This window comes from Protopterus annectens, chromosome 1.part1 (genome assembly GCF_019279795.1).
Source record: "Protopterus annectens isolate FY-2018-M chromosome 1.part1, PAN1.0, whole genome shotgun sequence".
Taxonomy (NCBI): Eukaryota; Metazoa; Chordata; order Ceratodontiformes; family Protopteridae; genus Protopterus; species Protopterus annectens.
The window spans coordinates 1,894,652,538-1,894,679,610 of NC_056726.1; the positions used below are offsets into that span (position 1 = coordinate 1,894,652,538).

The following is a 27,073-nucleotide window of genomic DNA, read 5'->3' on the forward strand; positions in this document are numbered from 1 at the left end:
TGACTGTTTGTGAATTTGGTCAGCCAAAGGCCTGTGACATCAGGCTTAACTTTGGAGAAGTGGATTCCAAACAGGAGTTGCCTCAGTAATAAGCCTTGAGGAAGTCTACTAGTGATGGACCTTTTTTCCAGAGGTAGACTCTCTTATATTAACTTCCTGGGTCCTTTCTGTGAGCCATTTGGCGGTAAAGCAGAAGATGTAGGTATTTACACCTACTTCTGTGAAGTTGTCAACAATGCCCGAGTGAGAAATAATGTTGAATGCTTCAGCAGGTAGAAGTAAGCAGTATGCAGCATTCTTTTCATTTGGTGGCCTTCTCTAAGACATCCGCTACGTTGAGTAGGCATGAGCTTCCCTTGATAAAACCTGACAGAGTTGGATCCAGTGTCTGAAGGTTTCCAATTTTGTTATTTATCATGTCCATGATAATTCTTTCTATGACCTTGCATGGTCCCTAAATATCTTGTCATTTACAGAGGGTACCTGATGCCCTAAAAACTGGCCAGTGATGTGTCTATGTAAGTAAACTGTTTTACATCTTGCCACATAAATTATTAGGCAGTGTGAGATAACAACAGCCATGTAATAGAAGTGTGTGTGTGTGTGTGTGTGTGTGTGTGTGTGTGTGTGTGTGTGTGTGTGTGTTTGATCATGGTGGAAGCAATTATCTAACATGTGGCTTTCTCATGCCGTAACCAGGCCTTTGAAAATGGCCCAGTCACCAGTTACTTGTTGGGTGATGCTGGATACTATCTTGGATTATGACTGTTAAAACCTCTACATTCACCCCAAACATTACAGATGTAGCACATGACAAGTTTAGGTGACAGAACACAACAATACTTGTCAGTGAATGCCTGCCAGATATTTACTACTTGCTGCATCCTGCGATGCATCATCCAGACTACCCAGAAACCACAATCTGCAATTATATCTCCACAGACACCCAGACCAAGAATAGGATAATGTTCCACCATCTCCATGAGGACCTTCTAGGCAGGGCCCTGCAGATGCATGATAGAAAGATCTACAGGATTTGAATAGGCACTTATATCATGATCATAACACTGTTAGAATACACTGATATGGGCAAGCTCCCTAGTGGTAGTAACATAGGAAATGAAGAAGCCTGCAAATTGTTAATCAAAGCTGGTTGACTTGAAATTTTTTTTAAGTAATTGTTTCATGAGAAATTACTGTTGGTGCTATTTCTATTACAGTGCTGGCAGAGAGCAGGTGACTTACCTGTACAGCAAAAAAAGCAATTCTTATTTCTTTATCCCTGACTGGACTGAAGTTTTGACTGGTTTATTTATTTATCCTTTGTGGACTGGGTTATTCCCATTAGGCACCTTTTTTCAGGGAGCTCCAAGTTATCATTTATACTGATAGGAGAAATTTGGCCAGGGCATTGGGGAACTTCCCCTACTTTTTGTGTATGGGCACTCTATATACTGTTGCTCTTCCTGACTTCTGCTCCAGGTGCATAGGCAGCTCAGAGAATTACGAAGCAGAAAATCAAAAATGGAGGAGAAAGATTGTGTTTTGCAAGTACTGGAGATGAGTGAGGCTGTTAATCGAACAGCAAAAATGTTGGATATGGTAAATAATGAGTCAGAGGTTGAGCGGAGTGGAGAGAACAGAAAAGGGAGGAAAGAAAGAGAAGGTGAGCCACTTAAAAGGCAAAAAGAAGGAGTCAAGGTATATGTTATGGATTCGGAAGATTTGTTCCCACAAAATAGTTTTCAACAGATTCTACAACATCTGAGTGTGTTGTTACAATCATCCAGTCTGGGGGTGTGTTTATTTGAAAGAATTAATTGAGCAGTATGAACCGGAAAGTAAGAAGGCAGTCTCATGGGGAGAAATAATGGACAGAATACAAGAAGAAGTAGTTCAGGAAATAAGAAAGGAAGAAAAGAAACCATATGAACATAAGAGAAGAAAACAGAAGTAAGAAGAAAGCATTGGGTGAGGATATGTAACAAAATGGAAAAGGAACTGGACAGGTATGAAATATGGGACAGCATCATTTCACCACTGGATATTGAACCCAGAGAGGTAAGAGCATTTATTTATATTAGTAATAATACCTTTTGTGACATTTTACTGAGGAGGCACAGTACATGGAAAACATTTTCAAAGAATATTAAAAAAGAAAGAATCATAATCCTTGGAACTTATATGTTGTACAGGCATTTAACAGAGAAGCAAAAAAAAAAAAAAAGTATTTATACACTTTTGAACTGAAGTTGAAAGAGTCGATTTAAAAGGCTATTTAAAAACTTTGTGTAGAGATGTAATGGGCATTAAAAAGATCTATGACAACAGAGATTTATTGTCTGGAGGATGGGAATGTGGTATATTCAAAATGCAAAATAAAAAAAAAAATGCATTTGCCAATTAAAAATTAATGTGGATGGAAATAAGGGATTGGTTATATACTGGAGACAACCAAAGACCTGTTTTTCTGTGTGGTAAAAAAATATCATTTAATTAATAATTGTGACAGAAAGAAATGTTTTATTTGTGGTAAAGTTGTTCATGAAGCAAAAAATATGAGCAAAAATGTATAAAATGTGAAAAAAATGGGACATTCATGGATGGACTGTAATGCTAAAGTGAATTATATACAGGAAACAAAGTCAGACCAAGATAGTGTGAATATTTTAGTAGATAATACAAAAGAAACACAAAAAAATGAATGAAGAAGTTATATGAATGGGAAAAAATAATGTATGAGGGAAACAAAAGAAAAAAAAGGAAACATACAGGAAGAAGTAAGTAATTCAAGTGATGAAGGGGAAAGTAAATGGATAAGAGTTAAAAGTAAAAGAAATTCTATTGGAAAAAGAGTGGATGATAGAAAGAGCAAATTTAAAAATATAGGTATAGGAGGAAACAAAAAAGGAAAAGGATAAAAGCATAGAAACTTTTCCACAAAGTAAGAATCCTAGCCATTAAAGTATTAATATCAAAGGTCTCTCCTTTGATAATCACATCGCCACAGTAGTCAGGAAATCCTTCTACATGGCACACCTCATCACATAAGGTGTCTCATCCAGAAAAAAAGAGGTCATTGTTCCTCTCTACTCATCACTCATTAGACCCATTGTAGAGTACAACGCCCCTTTTGGTATGTACCTCACAAGACATCTACAACAACTGAAAAGGCCGCAGAAATACCTCACAAAGAGGATCACCGGCCTCAAACAGATGCCCTACGCAGACCGTCTCAAAAAACTCCAGCTTTACTCTGTCGCATATCGCCTACTCAGATGTGATATCTGCCTAACATACAAAGCTATGTCAAACTCAGAACTGTTGGACATGCTCCATTTAAAGAAATCCCAATCCCTCCAAGCTACATGCTCTAGGGACCTAAACCTTGTCACCACAATAAACAGAACATGCCGGAGGGATAGATTCCTGTCCCCAGAAACTTCCCATACTCTGGAATAAACTTCCTATCTATATCAAACAAAGCTCCTCATTAGCACTCAAGAAAAATCATGATGATTGGATGGGAAATAGGAAATTCACCCCGGGGATCACCTCTGTGGCTCTGCTTGACAGTGGCACAGGAAAATAATTTTCTTGGGTGGCAAAAGCCAGGGTACCTTTTTGGCTGGGCTTGTATAGGCCCCAGGGCCGATAGCCTAGTACCTACCTATGAACCTATAAAGAATATTCAACGAAGGCTAGGAGTGTTGAAAAGGTGTAGAATGTTAGATATGGATATTATAGTATTAACAGACATAAGAATATTAGAATAATAGCAGAAGAAAAAAGAATATGAGTTAATGGTTTACGGTAAAGCAAGGTAATATGGAACTTAGGAGAGGAAAAATGCTCAGGCATAGCAATTTTATGTAAAGAATGTATAGAAATTCTGGATTATACATTGGTAGTATTAGAAAGAATAGTATATCAAATAAGATAGAATAATCAAATATGTAGGGTGATTACACTCTATGCATACACTTTACAAAAACAAAGAGAAATTATGTTTAGGAAAATACTCAATTATGTTAGTGTAAATATGCAAGTGATAGTAGTGGGAGACTTCAATTATAATTTAAGTTCTGGGGAAAAAGAAAGGGCAGATGTAAAAGTAATTTCAGATATGATAAAAGTGGTAAAATCCACTTATGGAAAAACAAACATTGGACATATAAAAGGAGTAATTTGAGAACTGAAACTAATTATTTTACAGTATCAGAGAGTTTAAGGATATTACATCAAGGAGTTAAAATTACTGGTTTTCAGACCATGTATCAATCTGGATAGAGATTCAAGAAAAAATAAGATATATAAAAATAGGTAGAGGGATAAAATAATTAATGAATCAGAGTTAAATGACTATGTAAAGGAAATAATACATCAACTATGGCTAGATCACATAAATATAAGAGGATTTTATAAAGATTGGACAAGTTGGTGGGTTAGTCTAAAAGAAAAAATGTAAAAAAAAAGTGCTGGAATGGCAAAGGACAAAAACAATACAAGATAGTTGCAAATATAAGGAAATTACTAACCAAGTCATTAAAAATATAATAGCAATAAAGAAGAGTTTCTAGAAAAAGAGAAAATGTTATAAGAAATGAACGAATAGAAAACTGAAACAATGTTATTCAAACAAACATATTTCTACAAGCAAGAAAAGAAGTATCAGCACCATACTTAAGTAAAATGCTTAAAGAAAAAAATAAAAATAATAAGAGAGTTAAGCAATGATGAGGGATGTATAGTGAATACACAAAAAGAAGGAATACTGACAGCAAAAACACATATTTTGAAAATGTTTCTATCTGTGACACTATAAGAAAAAATAATAGATGGAACTTAAAAAAAATTAACTGAAGAAGACAATGTTGAAAACAGTAAATGTATAAGCAGCTACAGGTTTAGATGGGCTTGAATATTTATCTTATTTATTTTACATTTATTAACTGGGAAAGTCCACTGGATGCATCTCCTTTTTCAGTGGAGGCCTGGAGAGAAAAGCTCCAACAGATAACAACAATAAGGATCAAATGTGGTACACAACATACAAAATAATAATGTCAAATACAGAAAGAATACAACATGTTTAAGATACAATTATAAAATGTGTGTGCATACAATGAACAGGAAAAAATATACAGATAGTATGGGGATATGTATGAGTCCTAAGTTTTAGCAATAGTTACAAAACCATATGCGCCATCTAATATGCAAGAATGGCAAGAAGAATATTTTTAGAGGTGTTGAATGAATGGCTTGAAAATGGGGTAATGATGAGTAAATATGTATGGGCGCAATGAAATTTATATGGAAAAAGGGAGAAAAAAAACAGACATAAAAAAACTGGACGACTAGTATTAAATGATGTTGATCATAATATTAAATGAAAAGTGGTGGTCAGGATTATCCTTCATATGATTATAAAGTGGATTGTGTTTCACTTTTAACCTGATGTCACTAAGATGTTGTAGAATTCGGTCTTTCAGTCGGCGGTTAGTTATCCCAACATAAAAACTTGTGCATCAAGTGCACCTAGCTAAATAAATAACATTTTCAGTATGGCAATCTGCATATAAATGAGGACAATATACTTCTATAGATGTGGAATGTTTAAATCCATTATCAGAACTTATTGATGTGTATGCTAGTATCTGATAATGCCTTAAAGAAGCTGTGTACGTATAAGCCATCACCATATTCCATTATGTAAATGAATTTGAAGATATGTGGGGATGACGTTAGTAAGTTAATTCACTCTAAACATAAAGAAAACTCTTCTAATCTTAATACAGCAGAAAGGAAAGCTCTTAATGACTTGATTGAGAATCATGATATAATAAGACAAGCTGATAAAGGTGAAGTGATGGTGGTAATGGATAAAGCTTAATAAGTAAAGAAGACAAAAAGATTACTTAAGGAGGATGTCACGTATACAATGATTAATGTCCATGAAGTCAACAGAATTATTGGAAATATTAAAAATAATTTAGATTATCTTTTTTGGAGCCAAATAATAACTGAGGACATGTATCCATTTTTTACAATAGAACATCCCATTGTTCCAATTTTCAAAAGCTTGCTTAAAATCTACAAAAATGCTGAAGATCCTCCTTTCAAACATATAGTTTCTGGAAATGCCTAGGTGATGGAACCTTTATACATATAGGTTGAAAGAAAATTGAAAGTGGCTCTAACTAAACCACATACAATATATTGAGAGATTCATCTCCTTTTTTACATTTGCTTTTTGAATTTATAGATTAATATGATGAGAAAAAGTTTATGCTTGTGATACTAGATGTAAACATTCTATTTACTGTTATTCCCAATGCATTTGTCTTAAAAGTGATTAATGATTACTTGAAGAAACATCTGATATATGATACATTGACTATACAGCAGATTTGTTTGCTTTTGCAAATCATGTTAGATAATGTGTTCATTTTTCAAGAACAATATTACTGGCAATGTTTGGGAGTCACCATGTGCATTCCATGTGTAAACTCCTATGTAAATTTGGTTTTGGTCCAATGGGAGGATTATACAATTTTTAATGAGATCAGTAGATGGAGAGATAGTATTATATTTTATCGGAGGTTTGTAGATGCAGTTTTATTCCTTTGGGCTAATAATATGGAAGAGATCAATCTCTTTATAGGTTCTGTGGCTTACACCACCCCCTAGGATGAGAATATACTACTTTTTAGGTTTAGTTTACTATGCCTCTGTCTAGTAGTACACAGTGACATGAGGATGAGGTTTGGGTAGTAGGTATAGGTTCGCATTTAGGCTATCTCCCTAATATCTGCCCTAAGGCATTTGTTTGATATCTTGAGGATAGTACTTCCTTTTTAAAGTTTACTGCATATATGTCCGATACATGCATCAATTTGCTGGATGTTAAATTAACCCTGCAGCTTGAAAATCATATAGACACCTTCATGTTTAGGAAGTTGTGCTGGAAAAATACGCTGTTAGCACATTATAGTATGCACCCGAGACATATTTTTGACAATACTGTCAAGAGACAAGTGCTAAGGTTGTATAGACTTTGTACTAATGATGAACTCTATTCTAAAAATACTGACTTACTGGCTTCATGTCTTATGAGACTAGGATATAATAAGGGAAAGGTTTAAAGTATTATAACTGGCAAGAAACTAAGAAAAACCCGTGGGAGACCATGTTTTTTTAAAAGATCTGAATCTGAAAAGTTATATGATATGAATGAAAGCCATAGGTTATGTGTTAACCTGAAATATAATAGTGAAATTAAACAAATATGTAATATAATTTACAATAACTAGAATTTTTTGTTACTTGATGATGACATTAGGAAAATTGTGGGAGATTTTCCATCCTTCTCTTTTAAAAATAATATGAATTTAAAGAGATCGTTGTGTGAAAATGTTCCTCCCATGAGACATTATTCAAAATTAACATAAAGAATTGGTACTTTTCCATGCAGGCATTGTAAACCATGCACATCAATAAGTTCTGATAATGAGTTTAAACATCCCACTTCTATGCAAGTATATTGTCCTTGTTCATACACAGATTGCCATACTAAAAATGTTATTTATTTAGCTAGGTGCACTTGATGCACGTGTTTTTATGTTGGGAAAACTAAATGCAGACTGAAAGACTGGATTCTATAACATCTTAGTGACATCTGGTTAAAGGTGAAACACAATGTACTTTATAATCATATAAAGGATAATCCTGAACACCACTTTTCATTATGGTGTTATTTATACAGAAGGAGAATTATAGGGGTGGTGATTTGGTTAACTGCATTGAGAGATCTGAGGTGTACTGGATACCGAAGCTTTGAGCTGACAGATTTCCAGAATTGAAAGGACTTGTCCCTTTAAAACCAGTATTGAAGGAGCATAAACTCCCACATTGTATTTGATTGGATATGATTATCCTTTAAAAAGACAGAAGAAATTCAGTATGGATGATCTGATGAAGGGAGAATTTACTGAAAGTGCTTATCTAGTTTTATATTCTTTTACTTTACTTGGTGTTTTTATTTTTCTTTATTAAATTGGCTTTTTTATGAGATTCAGCATGCTGGTACTTGTGTTTTTTATCTTTGGATTGTGCAACTTGTTTTACCACACTGCACCTTTAGTTCTCCTCTGGATATTTTGTTTGCTGATTATTGTAAAAGAAGTAGTAAGCTGTATTTTAAATGAAGAAAGTCAATCAAAAGTTATAGTTTGGGATACTGAAAAAAACTTTTGATAGTGTTTGTAAAAACATATGATTGATATTATGGCTCAAATAACAATAGATAATAAGTTAGTACATTTAAATAAATCTATATGTGATAATTCATGCAACAGAGTTTTTATTAAGGAATGATTTGGGTAAGAAATTAAGATTATGAGAGGTGTCAAGCATGCATGTCCTTTAAGTAGATTTAATAATGCATTAATAATGAATGCAGTCATACAGAAGAGAAAAGAAAAAAATTATGAGGGTGCACTTCAGATATGTAATAGGGCTAAAGTTTCTCTATATGGAGTATGCTAATGATTAGCTGGTATAACTAATGGTAGGGGATGGATAAAAAAGGATATGATAAATATTAAGGAATTTATTGCTTATGCAAGTTTGATGGTTGATATTAACAAAAGGAAGGTTTTGGTGCCTATATTAAAATTTCTACCATTTATTATTCTAAGGTTGATATTAAATTGTTAGACTTTACATTAACTAATACTGATGCCATTTTTAATTTACAAATAGAAATTTTGAAATAAATAAATAATAAATATATTTGGAAAAAAATGAATTATCTTCACACACACACACACACACACACACACACACACACACACACACACACACACACACACACACACATATATATGGGTCTATGTCAGAAGACTGAAACTTCAAAAGATTTAAAATGAAAATATCTAAAATTCAAAATATTGAAAACATTTTTAATGAAGGGGCAAGACGCCATGAACCTCATATGGGGGGGGGGGTTATGTCTCCCACATCCCCTGCTAATTATATATACCAGCTCTGTGATTGCACAATAGTTGTGAAGGAATAAATTACATTTTTGATATTTTGAGTTCAAGATATTTTGGTTTTAAGTCTTCTGAACTTTCAGGCTATATTTATTTATTTGTTTAATCCATAATTATTTGTAAGACAAAACTAAGTATGTGGGGAATTTTTACATTTTTATATGTTTAAAAAAGAAAAATGATTATTAGAGATTTTTTTTTCTTTTATAGGGGGCACTATGTTAAATCCTGTGAAGAGAGGTATTTTAAATTATGAAGAGAAAGTTGGTGGCTTGGACTGATTAAATCCATTGTGTATATGGCATCATTAAATTTATTTTGGATACTTAACAATTAAAGACGATGAAATGAGTAATGTGAGAAGAATGTTGAGTTAAGCATTTAAAAAAATTAGGAGTAAAAAAGGGGAAATGAGTTATTTAAAGAAAACCAGGATTATTGTATGATTAATAGAAGGAAAAGTCAGAATAATGAATGTTTAAATTCAAGAATTAAGGATGTTTAGAATTTGTTTAAAATAATTTAAATTTGATTTTTTACAAAATGTTAATATGGAATTATTTATGTTTATTAGGTGGAATATGTGTGTGTGATAATATTGATTTAGTAGATCATTTTTTTTATTTTCCTCACTGTTGTGTCCAATAATTATTTAACCAAATTTGGAATGCTTCTGTTGTTGTAGTCAAGATTAAAAAGTGGTTAACAAAAACAGGGTGGGATGAATGAGGGTAAAATGAAAAAAATAAAGGAATAAGATGATGTTTTATTTTTTATGAATTTTTTCTACTTTTATGTAATCAGATAAGAATTTATTAATAAATGAAGTACCCCTACCCATTTCGATAAAGGCTGTGAGATCTTTTATGTCCACCTATGCTATTACCAACTCAAGCAGATAGAACCTCAGTTTAGCATCTCATCTGAGGGATGACATACTCAGGTGTACAGCATGCCAATCCACTCCTCATTATGTAGCAATGCAGTGCCAGCATTCTAACTACCTGGTGTGGGAATAGAACCTACAGCTTTTTGCACCAAGAATGGTTTGTGTGCTACCTGGTGGGCCACTGACACTGTGTCTAGTTATGTTCATCTAGTGGGAGTTCCGATTAGTAGTTGTTTCAGGACATACAAAAACAACAAAGTATGCACTTATGTAAACAACAAAATAGTACGTGTAATACGATAAAAAACATTTTATGTATGACATCAGAACTGGCATATCATCATCATCTCCCATTCAATATGCAGACACACACTGCAGGTGCATTCCAAATGTTTACTACAGAAGTTTAGACCTTTCATGTCTTCCAGTGAACATGGCTTACAATACGAATGCTCTGCTTGACACTCACAACATGTGCTTGCTATTGTGTCATTGAGCCTTTTGATATCCATGCCCCTTTGATGTACCCCTCTGGACTGGTGAGGAATAATCTGGTCTGCTCTTTCATGCACATCCTGGAGTGTCATAAGTAGCAACTTCACACAGTATAGATGACGTGCTGCTAATAGGTTTTGGTCTCCATGAGGATTTGTCAACGGTGCCTTGTAATTACTTACACAAACAGTGAAACCAATAATGCATCTTGCACTGTACCACTTACAGAAGGCCTCTGCAAGGTGCAAGACAATGGCTGCAGCAGCAGAATGGTAAGCTGTAGCCCAGGGACAGCACTACTCAAAAAATGAACGTTGTTTCATATTCTAGGGGGAAAATGGTAAAACATACAGCTGCATGTTGTGTCCTCTCTGCTTAATGCTGTCATCCCTATACATGGTGATTATGTAGTAAGTACTCCAGCTGTCCTGGGATACAATTCTTTATTTCTTCAGTAGATCTACATATGCTTAGCTGTCTCTGTCTTCCTCCTTCTCTCGCTCGATCTATATATGTATATATATATATATATATATATATATATATATATATATATATATATATATATATATATACACCTGTATACACACACACAGATACACACACAGGTATATATACAGGTATATGTATATATACTAGTGTGTGTGTGTGTGTGTGTGTGTGTGTGTGTGTGTGTGTGTGTGTGAGTGTGTATCTCTGTCTGTGTTTCCATGTGTGCTCACACACTTGTGTGAGGTATACATGTATGTTTGATTTTATGATATTCATATCTTAACTAGGTAAAACCACTATGCACAAGCCTCTTTTTACAGAAGGAAGGATGACCTTTGAGTACTGTCTGCTTAAGAGGCTTGCTAGAGTTATACAATAAGACAATGGAATCACAGGGAATTAAACCACAGACTACAGAATGAAGCCTGTTAGCGGTTCATAGCCTTAAGATTCAGCGATTACAGCCAGACAAATAAACTTAGGCCACATCCCATCTATCAGTTTCTGACTGCCTGCAACCGTTCTCTATTTGTCCTTAGCCCTACCAATAGTGTGTTACTGAAACTGATCAGGTATGTCATGCCAAACCCACTCTCCCCTTTCCATTTACACAGCACACTTTCTAATAAATTTCTAATAAACAGATACCCCACACTCATCAATCTACATTTTAATTTTATAATAATTAAAACTGACAATCTGCATACAAAGGTTGTTTTAAGCAAAACCACTCTTAAGAAGTGCAAAATGCTTTGTAATTTTAATCTATGCACTCCATCTTTCCATAGTGCTCTATATCTGCTTTACTTATATTTTTGTCATTATCATTGTTAAAGACTATAACCCCATTATCAAGATGTTTTAATTAACTTCTATATGATACTTTTCATATACATATCTGCAGTCATTTCATTCTTATATGTACTCAATTTTAAGGGGCTACTTATTTAGAATATATAGGCGGACACTCATGCTATTTTAATTAAATTGGAAAGCATCCCTTCATTAGAAACCCCTTCTTCTCCTTTAAGCTAATCAGCTTCTTATGCCCGCATACACACACACACACACACACACACACACTCTCTCTCACATTAAATCATTAAATTGGACTCACTCATGCATCATGGTTTGTGTATGACTGCAAACCCCACGTAATAAATTCACAATGTCAGATATAAGTCCAGCATAACCAGCAAAAGACATATCTTATTAATATTAAACAATGCTGAAATATTTAATAACCCAAAAACAGACATCAAAATGTCAAGATTTGGAAACAGTGACACGAGTCTGATTTTTATATGTGTATTTTTTAATGGAAAAACAAAGCATGTGGTATTTTTTTTTTGTTTGAACGTAGGGAAGGAAGGAAAAGACAGAGCAAGCCATGTCATAATTATATAAAGAGGTAATATTAGTACAGTCTACATAAATGACAGGTAACAGTTTGAGCAAAGTAAATAGTATAGTCAGAAATTAAAAAACATAAGAACAACTTTTGAACTGTCTAAAACTGATCTAGGGAATTCAGATTACTATCTACTTTTTTTTCATTATTTGAAAAAAAATTCAGATAGATGTAATTGTATCTCTGCATGCTTGTATTGCATGCTGAAGTGTTTATATTTTGGTTTCCACTGAAAATAAATCATGTTCAAGAAAATAATCATATAAATACATTTGTATGGGCCATAGCTCTCAATCCTTTATCTGAAGAAACAGTGTCAAGACCAAGCTTCAAGTATAAATCTTTATAACTATGAAAGTTTAAGGTATGATACTATTTAATTTATGGAGTAACAGAACTGCTTTTAATATGAATTTCCTTTTATTTTTATATGATTTATTTTCACCAACACTCTACTGACCACTAATTTACCACCTCAGCCATTCTATTGACACTAGCCCGTTTATTCTCCCCAATTTGAGATTCCTACACAGCTTTTATTCTTGCAGTGGAGAGAGTCCAGGAGGCATGCCATCATCTGTATGAGAGATCAGAAATTTGGTGTTATATGTAACGTTTTCTCTGTACACGCCTAGTGACATTTTCGTGGTTAAGGATGCAATGGGGATTTGGCATGATTATGACTCACTAATAAAATTATATAATCTTGTAGAATCCAAACCACTTTGAGACAAATACGATGAATAACTTTTTGTTTTGCACCAAGAAGCTTGAATGGAGAATGCATTCCTGGATATATGCCTCAGTCTCTCCACCCAGAGAGAAATGAGTGGGCTCAAATCCTCTATTCATCTCTTGTCCCAAATCAGATCCTCCAGTTCCTGTATGATTAATGCATCCTATATCATATAGTTAAGACTCAATCTTTCTGTGCCACTATGTGTATTAATGAGTTTTCTGTAGAATAGAATGTTTATAACCATAATAGTGAGCACTGTATATCACCATGTTTTGCCACAAAATCATAATTTTATAAGGGAGAAGATCACATTTTTTGGCAAAAGCAGTGTCATCTTTAAAACGTTGGGAAGAAGAAGTATGGTTATTAATGGAAAGGAATAGATACTATAGTTGGATTTTTATTTCGATATTGATTAAGCTGTTGGTTTGTGATGTACGTTTTGGGTTATTTTTTTTTCAAGCTTTTGCATTTCATTATTGTTGGTGTTTGATTCATAGGTAAATGCTACGCTATCAGACTGTAGATTATTACAGGCCTAGCCAAGCAACAAAGATGACAATCAAACCCTGTACCTTGTATCTGTGAGGTAAGGCCTTTAGCCATTATGACAATCCCTCAGTCTTATTTATTCATTTATTTTTTGAACAGGTTAGTCCTACTGGGTTAGTGGCCTTTTTTCAAGCCAACGTAACGTAATATTTACACTACTAGCCTGGGGATCAGGGAACTTCTCCTACTTTATCTATATATACATCAATATCTATCTATCTATCTATCTATCTATCTATCTATCTATCTATCTATCTAACTATCTATCTATATGCAGAGAATGTGTGCGTGTGTGTGTGTGTGTGTGTGTGTGTGTGTGTGTGTGTGTGTGTGTGTGTGTGTGTGTGTGTGTGTGTGTGTGTAAATAAACATATAAGATGTGATGACAGAAACCGCAAATTGGAAGTGCAGGTTGTGCAGTCCCAACAAAAATGCTTTAAAACATTGCTTATTATTAAGACTCAGAACTGGTCAGATAGGGTAGTAGGACAATCTCACCTCTAGGTCATGTGTCAGTAGGTACTGAGTCAGTTATATTTAATATCCATCCATCCACAACCCTTTTTTACCACTTTTGCACATGGTGTCAAGATGCAAGTTCAACAGGGACAATCATCTGGAGCGAATAAATACCTCTCAACTGCCCAGATTTTCATAAAATGTTCAGATTTTTACCTCATATTTTTATCTGTTCCTCATAATTTTTTTTGTTTTGTTTTTTTTTGTCAAATCATTGATGAGTAAAGTCAGAAAATAATGACAGGCATTTAAGTTTCAGACTTCATTCCCTTTAGAAAAATTAATGCTAAAACAAAACCTGTTATTCTATCAACTTTTTAAGTTTATAAGAAAAATATTTAAAAACTGTTCCTAATTTTGGGTCTTTGTTCCTCTATTATTTTGGTTTTGTCCAGACTTTGTGTGCTAAGTGGTGAGAGGTATGGCCACTGTCCACATCACTGGGTGACTAGCACTGCCATGGTTGTTCTTTCATGCTACACATACACATGCGGACTCATATCTTCTATTGTGTTTCACTGTTTTAAATAAAAATAAATGTTTATTTTTTTCAGTCAGCACATTGGATTCTTTTACATTCATCTGAGGTACCACAAAATCAAGCATGGGACCTTGGTATAATATTTCATCTGAAGGATGACATTTCAAGGATGCAGTGCCTTTCCTTGCCATATTGCAGAGTCTGTAGTAGAGATAGACTTTTCAGTTGTGATTAGTGTCTAGCCTTTGTAGCCATGAAAGGTCTAACAATCTGTGACCTCCTTTTGCTTCACAGAGCAAATGGTACCTAAAATACCCAATTAAAGGAACTAAACCTTCATCAGCAGATAAACAAGACATGTTGGCATAACAGACTCATATCCCAACATATCTGTCATCTCTGGAATAAACTTGTATTACAAGTCAGGCAGTGAAGGACCATTCCTACCTTTAAGGTACACCTAGATAACTGGATGGGCAACTTCAAATGTTCCTCCAGTCTATCTTATCTTGCCCTCCTTTAAGACAGAGGGAAATCTTGAATAAGGTTATTGCCTAGTACTTTCCTAGGAATGTATTTTAGGCCTAAACTTGGATTCAAACAGCATCCAAGTTAAACTGCTCCTGGCACTCCATCCCTTATTTATCTGAACTCCCCCATCACTACTCTGTGTAGTCAATATGTCCACATCATAACCTCCTGTGTCCATTCTGGTTTCCACACTACACATATCCAGAACTCTTAACGTCCATTTGTACTTCTAACTTTTCAGTAGTCTTAACATTTTTGTACCCTTCTCAGGACACCTTCTATCATTCTAATGTGTTTTCTGATCTGACTTGAGAACTTACTGACAGTGTAAAGTCTTTCTGAAATGATATCAACAGCATTTTATGGGATTACTTTTACATTCGTTAAATACAAACTTCTGTCACTGCAGCCAAACAATGCTCTGGCATTCTCCTATGAATGATCTTCTAGATGAACCACCACAGTCATCCACAGTATCCAGCACCATAATGACCAGTGTCCCCAGTGCAACATACCTGTTGCAGAGGTTACTAGGTTCCTAATACTGTATGGGAGGTGAAGGGGAAACAGAAAACCTCAGCAGCTATAAAATATCATACAACAGGGATTGTATCTTTAACTTAACTATGGTCCTATTGATGCATGAATGGGTGCTTGCAGGATATCAGTCTGTCTGTTGTAATACAATATTTGCAGAATGCCACTCAAGTACTACTACCAATAACAACTGCTAATGGACAACCTATAGCAAGAAATCCCACATCTCACACTAAACCTGAAGTCCAAACATACATCTTGACAATTCAACTTCCTACACTTCCTGGTTCTATAGCGAATGTGACCACATAGCAAATACAGATTACTGGTAGTTCAATGAGGAGCAAATACCTAGGCCTGCATGAGCTATAAGAAGTCTGCTGACTTTTACAAATATCCTACCAAGCTGTAAAGAACAACTTCAGCATAAAAATGATTTCCAGCGTTTCATCTCTTTATGTATAAATTCAGTCCCATTGCTTTCTACCAAACTATAATATTTTAGCATGAGATTTCAACTACTTTCTCCCCTTCTTCATAAGCCAGTCTACTATTCTCTCCAGATCTTTATCTAAGTATTTTTGCCACAGATTAGTACTGCTTCTATTTTCATTTCAGCATGAAAAGCTAATATTCTTTATGAGATGAAGCGCAGCATCTACCATAACACTATTAAATAATGTTTGCTGTAAAACTCACCAGTGATCTATCCTACTAACCCACAGCCTCTCAACTGAGGACACTTCCATAATACCAAACTAAAATCTGCATTCTAAACTCAAGCTCTATTTGTATTTCTATTTCTATAAATTTGAAATCATTTAAACTAATTGTTCTACTAAACATTAATGTAGCAACATCAATCACCTCACTAAAATCTATGTATACAGTACCCACAAAGGATACCCTGCCTGTTTCTAATGTAATACATCCCTCACATTTCTGATATCAAATCAAGATTTGATTGGCAGCACTTCTCAACTATAAATGCATGATAAATCATCCATTTCATATCCATGCTGAAATAACCAATTTCTTGTGCAAAAATTGTCTTCTAGCTTTTCATGAAGTTGACAGACAAAACCTCATATATTGCTTTTTACATTTCCTTCTTCATCCCCCCTTTTTAGTGACCAACTTCCATGAACTGCAATACAATATCTTGATGTCCACAGAAATGCAAAAAACTGCTTACAAGATATATAGCTCATCTTCTAAACATTAAAAATTATAGCACTAGCCTTTAAAAATCATACCAAATGACCAAAACAAGGAGCACTTCTCTTAATAAATGGGTTAAACAGCACAGCACAAGTAGAAAAAGTGCTGGCAGTACTGACTGCTTGAAGTCCACTATTCTGTTTGCCCATTTTTTCTAGATGCACCATGCTATTCATCCAGACAGTGGACCAAATAACAGGGCATAGCTAGATGTCCTTGGTACTTTCTTTAACATAATTTTCACTTTGATGACAAATCAGAGAAGTGCATAAAGCAAAATACTAAATCTTTAAATCAAAATGCACTATTGAATGTGGTGGGGTTGGGATGTATTCCTTTGCTAAGAAATAAGAAGCAGTCTTATCATCAGTTTTTGTCATTGCAATTCCAATCCACATGAACCGCAGCACCATATACTCTTTCCATGTACTTCAGGTCTACCTATTCTTTACAGTATCTCAACATTTTTCACATTACTCTATCTTTTGAACATTAACAACAAAGTTGTTCTTTGTGCTGCATTTTAATGTTTTATATATATATATATATATATATATATATATATATATATATATGTAGGACTATTCACTGAAAGCACATTTCACTGAAACACATTTCACTGAAAGTTATATATGGCCTTTTCCCCACTGTAGTGCGACCCTGGAGGTAGAATATATAGTAATGGGGGGTGTGCAGGGCATAGCCCCCTACCTATTTTAAATATTTTGAACTATACACATGGATAATTGCAATTTCAGTAATTACTCTTTTCTAAACTTAATATATATGTATATATTAGACACACACATATCTATATGAATAGATACAGAGAAATATATTTATGCAAACGATAAAAAGGTTGCACAAACCTTTCAGTAAAAACTGCAAGAAAGACTCAGCCAAGCTAGAACCTTTATTGTATAATACCTTAAACCTCCTGTATTGAAGCCCATGGGCTATATGCAAATGACCCCTTAAGGACATACTAGTGTTTCTTACACATCTTCTGAATGTGCATGATTTTTTTTATATTTTTACTTTATAAGTCTTTTGAGTACATTCAGGGCAATAAACACAGAAATTACTAGCTGTAGACATGCAATGTTTCAGACATTTTATAACCTTACCAGTACAGCATAAATAACTGATTTGGCTATAATTTAGAAACACGGGCTTAAAACCTGTAGTATCCTCGTTAAAATTCATGTGACTGCAAAACATCCCAAACAACAACAAAAAAAAGTTAAACAAACAAACGATTCAGCAGAAACTGCAGGAAATACTCAGGAAAGCTAGAACCTTCAATGTGTAATACTATAAACCTCCTGTAATTTTAGGCCCATAAACATATGATCCTTTAAGGAAATAGCAATGTTTCAGCTAAACATATTTTGAATGCCCACAACATTTTATTTTTTAAGATTTCGTGGATACCTTCAAGCCAATAAAGCCAAACCCAATTAGCTGTAGACATTCCAAATTTCAGACTTTTTTTATGACCTAAACAGTACAGTATATGTGGACTATTTAGCTATACTTTAGAAACACAAGGCTTTAAACCAAGAAGGACACCCATAAACATTAGGATGCCCTCAAAATATCCCAAACAACATCCAAGCAAACGGTATAAAGGTAACACAGACAAAACATTCAGTAAAAACTGCAGTAAAGACACAGCCAAGCTAGAGACTTCACTATGTAATACTTTAAAGCTTTTTTAGTACAGGCCCAATGAATATAAGAATATGACCCTTTAAGGACATAACAGTGCTCCAGTTACATGGGTTCTTGCCCATGACTTTTCACTTTTTAAGTCTTCTCAACAATGCAAGGATTTGCCACCTATAGTATAGTAAAGAGTATTTAGAAGGCATGTTTACTTTTATACCTTATGCTTGTTTTAAGAAGGAGAATGCGTTAGACTTTCACAGTGAACTCAAATTGCACAAGGCACTCCTGTTTGTCAGGCTACATCCTGTGAAAATGTATACCCCACCTCATCTTGTATACTCATCCTTCAGGTCTTGTGTCTTAACTGTAATCATATTTTGATTTACAGAAATATGTAATATTTATTTATTTACTCTCTATTATAGTAATTACATATCTGTATATCTGTATCTATATATATATATATATATATATATATATATATATATATATATATATATATATATATATATATATATATATATATATATATATATATATATATATATGCATACATATACATATATGTATATATATATATATATATATATATATATATATATATATATATACATACACATTACATATGATTTTATATTATTATTACATATTAGATTAATATAATGTTCCTATTGCTAAATGTTAGCACAAATTTGGTTTATTTCTGATGTACAGCTCCAAAAAGCTGTGGAAATGAATGGCTTCTAAATCCTATGGGCTGTATGCTGTTTCATCCAATTTCTGCCGTCTGTTTTCACATGGGTTCTCATTTTGTACTTAGAGAATCCAAAATGCCATTATCATTAAGTGAGCATGCAAGCTTGACATTTAGGGAAAGAATAATTTGCATAAGCCACCTGGTATGCCATTCTTAGCCATCATTTATTACCTTCTTGTTAGTTTACAGGCATATTAAGGAGCTACTTATACCACAGGGAGAAAGTTAGAATAACATAATAATTAGTATAGTTCACTTTGTATGCTACATGTATTATATACATTATTCTGTCTGATTCTTGATAACAAGTATATTTGTGTGAATTTACAATATTATTCAATTAGGAATCTCTTCAAGTTTAATTACCTTCACTGCGTTCCTTCTAATTCAAGTTATAATCAACTGGTTGTGAAAGGAGTGACTGTAATGCCGATAGGTTATGATGAGAAATATGAAGAAAGTTACAGAAAAAAAAACTTATACAAAAATAACATTTATGTTTTGTTAATAAACATTGGGGATCATGAATATTGATTCTTCTAGTATAAGGTAAAATGTTTGTAAATACAGTTTGCTTTTTGTTCTTTCTGTTTATATTAATGTACAATTTCATTTTGGGGAAGGATTTGTCTTAACATGATTTAATGCTGCATTAGTGAATGCCATAATGCTTATTTATTATTTCAGTTTCTCTCACAAGTAGATTGATTTATTTCATAAAAAGAGAATTCCCGCAAAACATGAAAACAATAAAGAGAAAATGCAAAATGTGCACACTCAAGCTTGTACATGTATATATTCATATACATATATATTCATATATGTATATATATATATATATATATATATATATATATATATATATATATATGTGTGTGTGTGTGTGTCTACACCAAATGAACAAATTAACATCTAAATATCAAAAAATGGAAGACTGACAGCTATTGCATATGCTTCAATGATTAACATCAGAGCAAGGAAAAAAAAAAGCAAGTTTTTTTTCAAAGGAAAATCTCCTCTGGCACCCCCTTGCCCCATATCCATTGCTATTCATATATACTAACTCCAAAACTCCACAATTACACAATCCTTGAGGAAATATTCCCCTACCTAGGGAGTGTCTATGTTGCTCACATGTTGACCATTTGTTTGAGCTGACCATGCAGATGTTGATCTTGTGTCCATTTGCTTAAAATGACCGAACCTATACATACATACACACACACACACACACACACACACACACACACACACACACACACACACACACATATATATATATATATATAGGGATCGACTTTGATCCACTGAAAAATCACTTAATCGAAACTCACTTACCCAATCCAAGTTCAGCAAAACTTCACTTTAATGAAAGCATGGACTGCTGACATCTTTTCCCTGAGAAAGGAACCACTTGTCCACCATGAGAAAAAAACCCACACAGACCAAAGCTAAACCCAACAAAGTAGGAGTCTTCACCTCCCATGCAACCCTAATTAAATATTCCATCTCCAAGATTGCACTTCATTGTACAAAGGGCAAAGTTCACCAAGCTGGCCAAGTAGTTCCTTTCTCAGAGAAAGGATGTCGGCAGTCTGTGCTTTCATTAAAGTGAAGTTTCGCTGAACTGGGAACGGGTAAGTGAGTTTCAATTAAGTGTTTTTTTGATGGATCAAAGCAGATTTATATACATATATATATATATATATATATATATATATATATACAGAGAGAGAGAGAGAGAGAGAAAAAGAGATGAGTTTCTGTTGATCTTTTGAAGTGCATAAAAACTGAAACAGGTGAAAGATGCCCTCATTTCAAAAATCAGCATACAGAAAAAAATGTAAAAATTGGATAAAAACACTTTAAAAGAAAACAAACACTGCACCAAGTTACTAATGTGTGCTAACTATAGCTCTAACCCTTACCTTAGAAAAATACATTTTGTAATATTACTACTACACAAGGCATTTGGGCAACATTTCCCTTATCAACACACATGCACAACACTAAATGTATCTCCTTGTTCATCCCTTACTCTAAACTTGACCTGCAAACACTCACACAAATTCTTGCAACTCCTAATGCTGAAACTTTCAGCATACCTGAAAGCTTCAGTATTAGTGCTCTAGTCTCATGATTACCATATATGAACGCAGTCAACCTTCCTTATTCTGAGATTTTCAACATCTGACAAGTAGGACACTCAGCATAGTTTCCAAGTCATTCACTCTGTTCATGAACTGCAGATTTAAGGGAGTGACACACACACACACACACACACACACACACACACACACACACACACACACACATATATATATATATATATATATATATATATATATATATATATATATGTGTATGTATGTATGTATAAACATGGTTCTGTTATGTTTGTCTGAAAATAAATTTGACTGAAATACAAAATGGTGAAAACAAGACAAAGTACTTTTTGACCGAAAAGAAATTTGACCAAAAAAAATTTTGTTGAAAATATTCTACACAACATATATAGCATGAAAAGCTCATCAGAAGGGGACAAGCCTAAGTGCAACCCCCAGATTGTTGGCTTTGTTCCAATACCCCTCCCCCCTTAGTTTTATATTCTAACTCTACTATGACACAACGGTGGAGTATAGAGAAAACACCACATATGTACTGAATCAGTGCTGGTGCACAAAAACAAAAATCTATCAATCTGGGGGTACAGTCTGACAATATGCATTACCAATCCACACAAAAACTTTTAAATTAGTAGCCTGATGACTCCCATAATCAAAAATGACACCACAAATACCATGTCTACACTTCAGCAGTTTTTGGCAAAACGTATTTCAATCAGAAATACTAGAAGTGTGTGTGTGTGTGTGTGTGTGTGTGTGTGTGTGTGTGTGTGTGTGTGTGTGTGTGTGTGTGTGTGTGTGTGTGTGTCTGTACATGTGTGTATACTTCAAATGATCTAAACAGCACAATATAAACAGTCAGATGTTTGACAGTCAAAATGTCTATCCATCCTCAACCCCTTTTTCCCACGCGGTTGCAGTGTCACCTCAACAGTGACAATCATCTTAAGTCAAGGTTTAAACCACCAGGTAGCTAGCCCTGACACGGTAGTTCATCTGTACCATTCACTAGCACAGACAGTTGCCACTACGGCCAATTTATATATAGAGTGTCCAATCCACCTACTGCATGTCTTTGGAATTTGGAGCACCCTGAAGAAACTCACACAACTGCAGGAGGACATGCAGACTCCACACAGAAGGAACCCCAGCCGAGAATCAAACCGGAGAAACTTTTGCTCTGAGGCAACAATGCTAACCACCGCACCACCGTGGTCACCAAAATATCTAAACTGCAAAATGTCTAATCATAAAATACCAAAAAATCAAAGTTATACTGGGAAGGGATTATGCCCTTTCCTCACTGATGTGCGACCTTAGAGTTGATATATATAATTAGCAGGAGTTGTGCAACCCACCACATGGTGGTGCAGAAGCACCGTGCCCCCTGTAAAAACACTGAAAAATATAATAAAAATGTAACCATATGGAATACAGTTGAAAGACCTGAGAATATTGAAAATATAGATATATAAAATAAAATGTATAAGTTAAGCACTTTCGTCTGAAAGATATGCATTGTAATAAAAGAGACAAAATGGGACTAAACATATTGACTTGGAATATTAATAGTCTTGCTGATAAATAAAAATTACAAAAGATATTTGAATATATTAAGCAGACAGAAGCAGGTATGATAATTTTCCAAGAAACACATTTAAAGGAAAAGGAACAAGAGGAAATAGTTAAGAAAGAATTTATGGAAGGGTTCTGTGCAAGTACGATAGAGGGGAGGAAGATAGGAGTGATAACTTTGATTAGAAGGAGGTAGGAAAGTTCTACATACCACCCAAGATAGGAAAGATGGAATTAAAGAGCATTATATCAGAAGTTATTGTGTTCCAACAGGGTAAAGGAATATTATCAAAATGAGAAATATTATGAATATTTAGTAAACAAGAATGGAGGAATATTAACAGTAACAGACCAGAAAGTATACCTGACTTACAAGAGAAAACTAAAGATATAGAGGCAGAAGAACAATGAGATACGGGGTAGTTTGAGAGGAAATGAAAGGGACATGTAGAAGAATCATTATAATGCAAGCAGCACTTCAATTTCAATATTTTGAAAACAACCCTAAGCAGCAAAAGACTGTAGTTGGGAGACTTAGCAGCAGAAAATAGAAAGAGAGATACTGAAAGTGAGAGACCTTAAGACAGGTAAGATAGCGAGAGAGTTGGAGGATATAGGAAAAGTATTCAGGGAATACTACAGGACCTTGTATATAGGTTTATAGGTTCATAGATTAGTACTAAGCTAACTGCCCTTGTGAACCATTTTAAGCTTAGCCAATTATCCCTTGTGAGACTCAAACCTTGCACTTTGTGTTTGTAAGGCAAACACCTTAACCATTAGGCCACCCTCCCAACCCCTACCCTATGTAAGAAGAAGGCAGTTGTTAAGATTATGGAGTTTTTGAGAAGGTGTGACACTGTTTAGATTAACAATGGAGGAAAGTTTAGAGTTGCAGAGGAGATATTAGACCAGATTGTGAACAAAGTAGATGAAAAATCCCCACACTGAGATGGGTTCCCAATAGGGACAGGGAAGGGGTTTATTTATTTATTTGACATTTGTTAATCAGGTTAGTCCAGCTGAGCCATAAGACCTATTTTCAGTGGAGACCCAAGGAGAAAAGCTCCAGCATACAGAAAAATGATAGATTACAAAAAAGTAATATAAAGAGCTAAATACAGATGTTGACATACAGTGTTGAAATCACAATTTACATAGATAAAAATGTAATACATCCAATACATACCTTGCATAGACAATACAATAGAAGAGCTGACGCTCACTACATTTTAAATATTAGATTGCACAATGATATTATCCTTTACATGTTTTCATGTTTTTTTTTAAATCACATTGTCTCAACATGACATGAGATGTTTGATGACATCCTGGAAAGTTGCAAAATAGCTAATGCATGATAAATGGAGGTGATATCAGTGATCTAAAAAGAGGAGAAAGGCCCAGGCCCAATTAACCAAGATTTTATTGCCTATTTACAACATTGAGCCATAACTAAAAAACATTTCTGACAATACTGGTAAAAAACAGGAAGATGTTTGACAATATTTTGAGGACATGCATTATTCACAGTGAAAGGAAAAGAAGATACTAGTACTAATGAGGCCAGATGCAGAAAAAGCATTTTATATAGTACATTTGTCCTATTTCTGGGGGGTATGTATAAAGGATTTTCCTATGAAGTTTATAAAATTGCTGCAAGTAATATATACTACATGAAATATATAAAGAATGCAATATGGTGTTAAAGACTAATGTGGTGACTTCAGAAGTGGAAACTGGAAAAGGAAAAAGGCAGGGTGGCTACTGTCACTATTGTTATCTACAACATATTAACAACCTTTTTTTATTACAAAAGATAAGAGAGTTAAATAAAAGGGAATGGACTTTGAATGACTTGTAGGAAAATGTAGCAATGTGTGCAGATGATGTTATACTACCAAACAACAGACTGAAACATCCCTAGGTATGTAATGTCTTTTTCTTCTTCTTCTTTCGGCTTTTCCCAGTTAGGGGTTGCCGCAGCAGATCACCTGTCCGCTCATGATTGGCAGTGGAGTTTTACAGTGTTGAGTTGCCAGCCCAGCGCCCAACCTTCCACAGAAGGCACACACACGCACGCACACACATACACACACACACACACACACACACACACCTAGGGCCAATTTAGAGTGTCCAATCCACCTACGGCATGTCTTTGGGATGTGGGAGGAAACCGGAGCACAGGGAGGACAAGCCGACTCTGCACAGAAGGCACCCCAGCCGAAGATCAAACCAGAGAACCTCTTGCTGTGAGGTGGCAACGCTAACCACTGCACCACCATGGCCACCCCCCTAGGGTATTTAATGTGCTGAGACAATTTGCATGAGGGTACAAAATAAATTAAAATAAAACAAAGGCAATGTGTGTTAATTGGTGCAATAGTTCCCCTATCTCTGGTGCCACTAATAAATGAACTACTTATCTATAAGGCTGAGGAGAAACTTGAGGGACTCACTAAAAGAGCCATGCAATGAGGTAAAGGTGAAGACATGGAGTAGAATAAAATGGGGAAGCTTCTGCAAGTAGACATGGATTATATGGTCCAGCTGGTGAAAATGTTATAAAGTCCCTTTACTAGCGTACAATTCACAGGCATTTATCTGCAATCCTGATAAAAGATGTTGGGATCAATTTAAGAGGAAATTAGGAAACATATTTAGGAAAACAAGAACCCAAGGGTCAGCAGGATGAAAATGACTTTGCCAGATAAGGAGGCGGGGGATTAAGAGCACCTCACTTACAAAAGTACTTTAGGGTAGCCCAACTGAGGTTAGTTCATACCCCTCAAAGCTCTGCATACAACTCTAAATGGAAGCAGGTGATGCTAAAGCATGGGGGGTGTTAAAGCATGGGGGGGGGGTTATCTTTCCTGAAGGGAGACTGAATATTTGTTCATGAGTATTAGTTAAGGGACCAGTTATGTATCCGCTGTGAATGATTTATAAGACTATTAGAAAAGACAAAGCATACCAGAATATAGAAGTCAGAATTATAGTCCATAGGATTAGCCAAGCAGCAGTTAGGAATCAATACCACAATGACAGACAGATGGTGGGAGAGGAGTGGAAATGTGTATTATTGTGAGCAAACGCAGAGAGTGAAACAATCCAGAAATTGACTCATCTGAGGAGATGATGCAACCTCAGGGAAAGGAGAGAATGAGGTATAGGAGTTGTTTGAGATTCTGAAGAAATATGACCAAAAACTGAAGAAAAGAGGCTTAGAGGAAACCAGATGAAGAAAAGAGGGTCAAGGAAACCAAACTTAAAAATGATAGTGATAAAAGCTAGACTTGAAATCCAAGAAAGAGAAAGGTTAGTGACTAAGCTAAACAAAGCATTTATTAAGGATCCATGGAGCAACAGGTGTAGTTAACTACTGGTATGTTGTGATGTCAGAGAGAGAGACAGAAATCACAAAGTAGTACTGGGAGAAAACCTGTAGAGTGCCTAAAATAACCATTAAACTTAGGAATTGCAGAATACCTGTGTGGAAGTTTCTGTGCAAGGATTTCTACACACCTGTTAAGCTAAATAAAAATATTTCACAATGTTAGAAGGATGGATAGGAGGTGCAAATCAAACTGGCGATTGGAACCATGTCCCCTTGAATGTGAGAAACTAACTAATTTCAAAAGAGATATACAACACATGATCCATGCAGGGAGTGGTAAATACTTGAGATAAACTTCTACATGAAATGGATGGATGAGACTCGTTTAAAACAGATGTCAAAGAATTAATAATACTTCTATAAATAATAGCTAAAAAGGGAAAACTGTAGAAATGAAAAATAATCTGTATGTAGGGGAGGTAATGAAGCTAATGGAGGAAATCAAAGATTTGTAGAGGAAGGCTTTTGAAGGGTAAACAGAGTAAACTACACAAGAAAAGTGGGATTATTGGGATCTAAATTAGAATACCTGAATGTAAAAGTCTCTGCACTCATACCAAAATAAAAAAGAGAGCTGAGAGCATGGCACAACTAACAGAGACTGGCTGATAAAGCAGTGAC

The 27,073-nt window shown here is 34.7% G+C and overlaps 1 protein-coding gene across 1 annotated transcript in view; it reads right to left on the reverse strand.

The window, feature by feature from the left end:
• PTPRU (protein tyrosine phosphatase receptor type U) overlaps positions 1-27,073 on the reverse strand; it is a 4,710,560-nt gene that overhangs the window by 2,861,593 nt on the left and 1,821,894 nt on the right. The gene's annotated exons all lie outside the window — the stretch shown is intronic.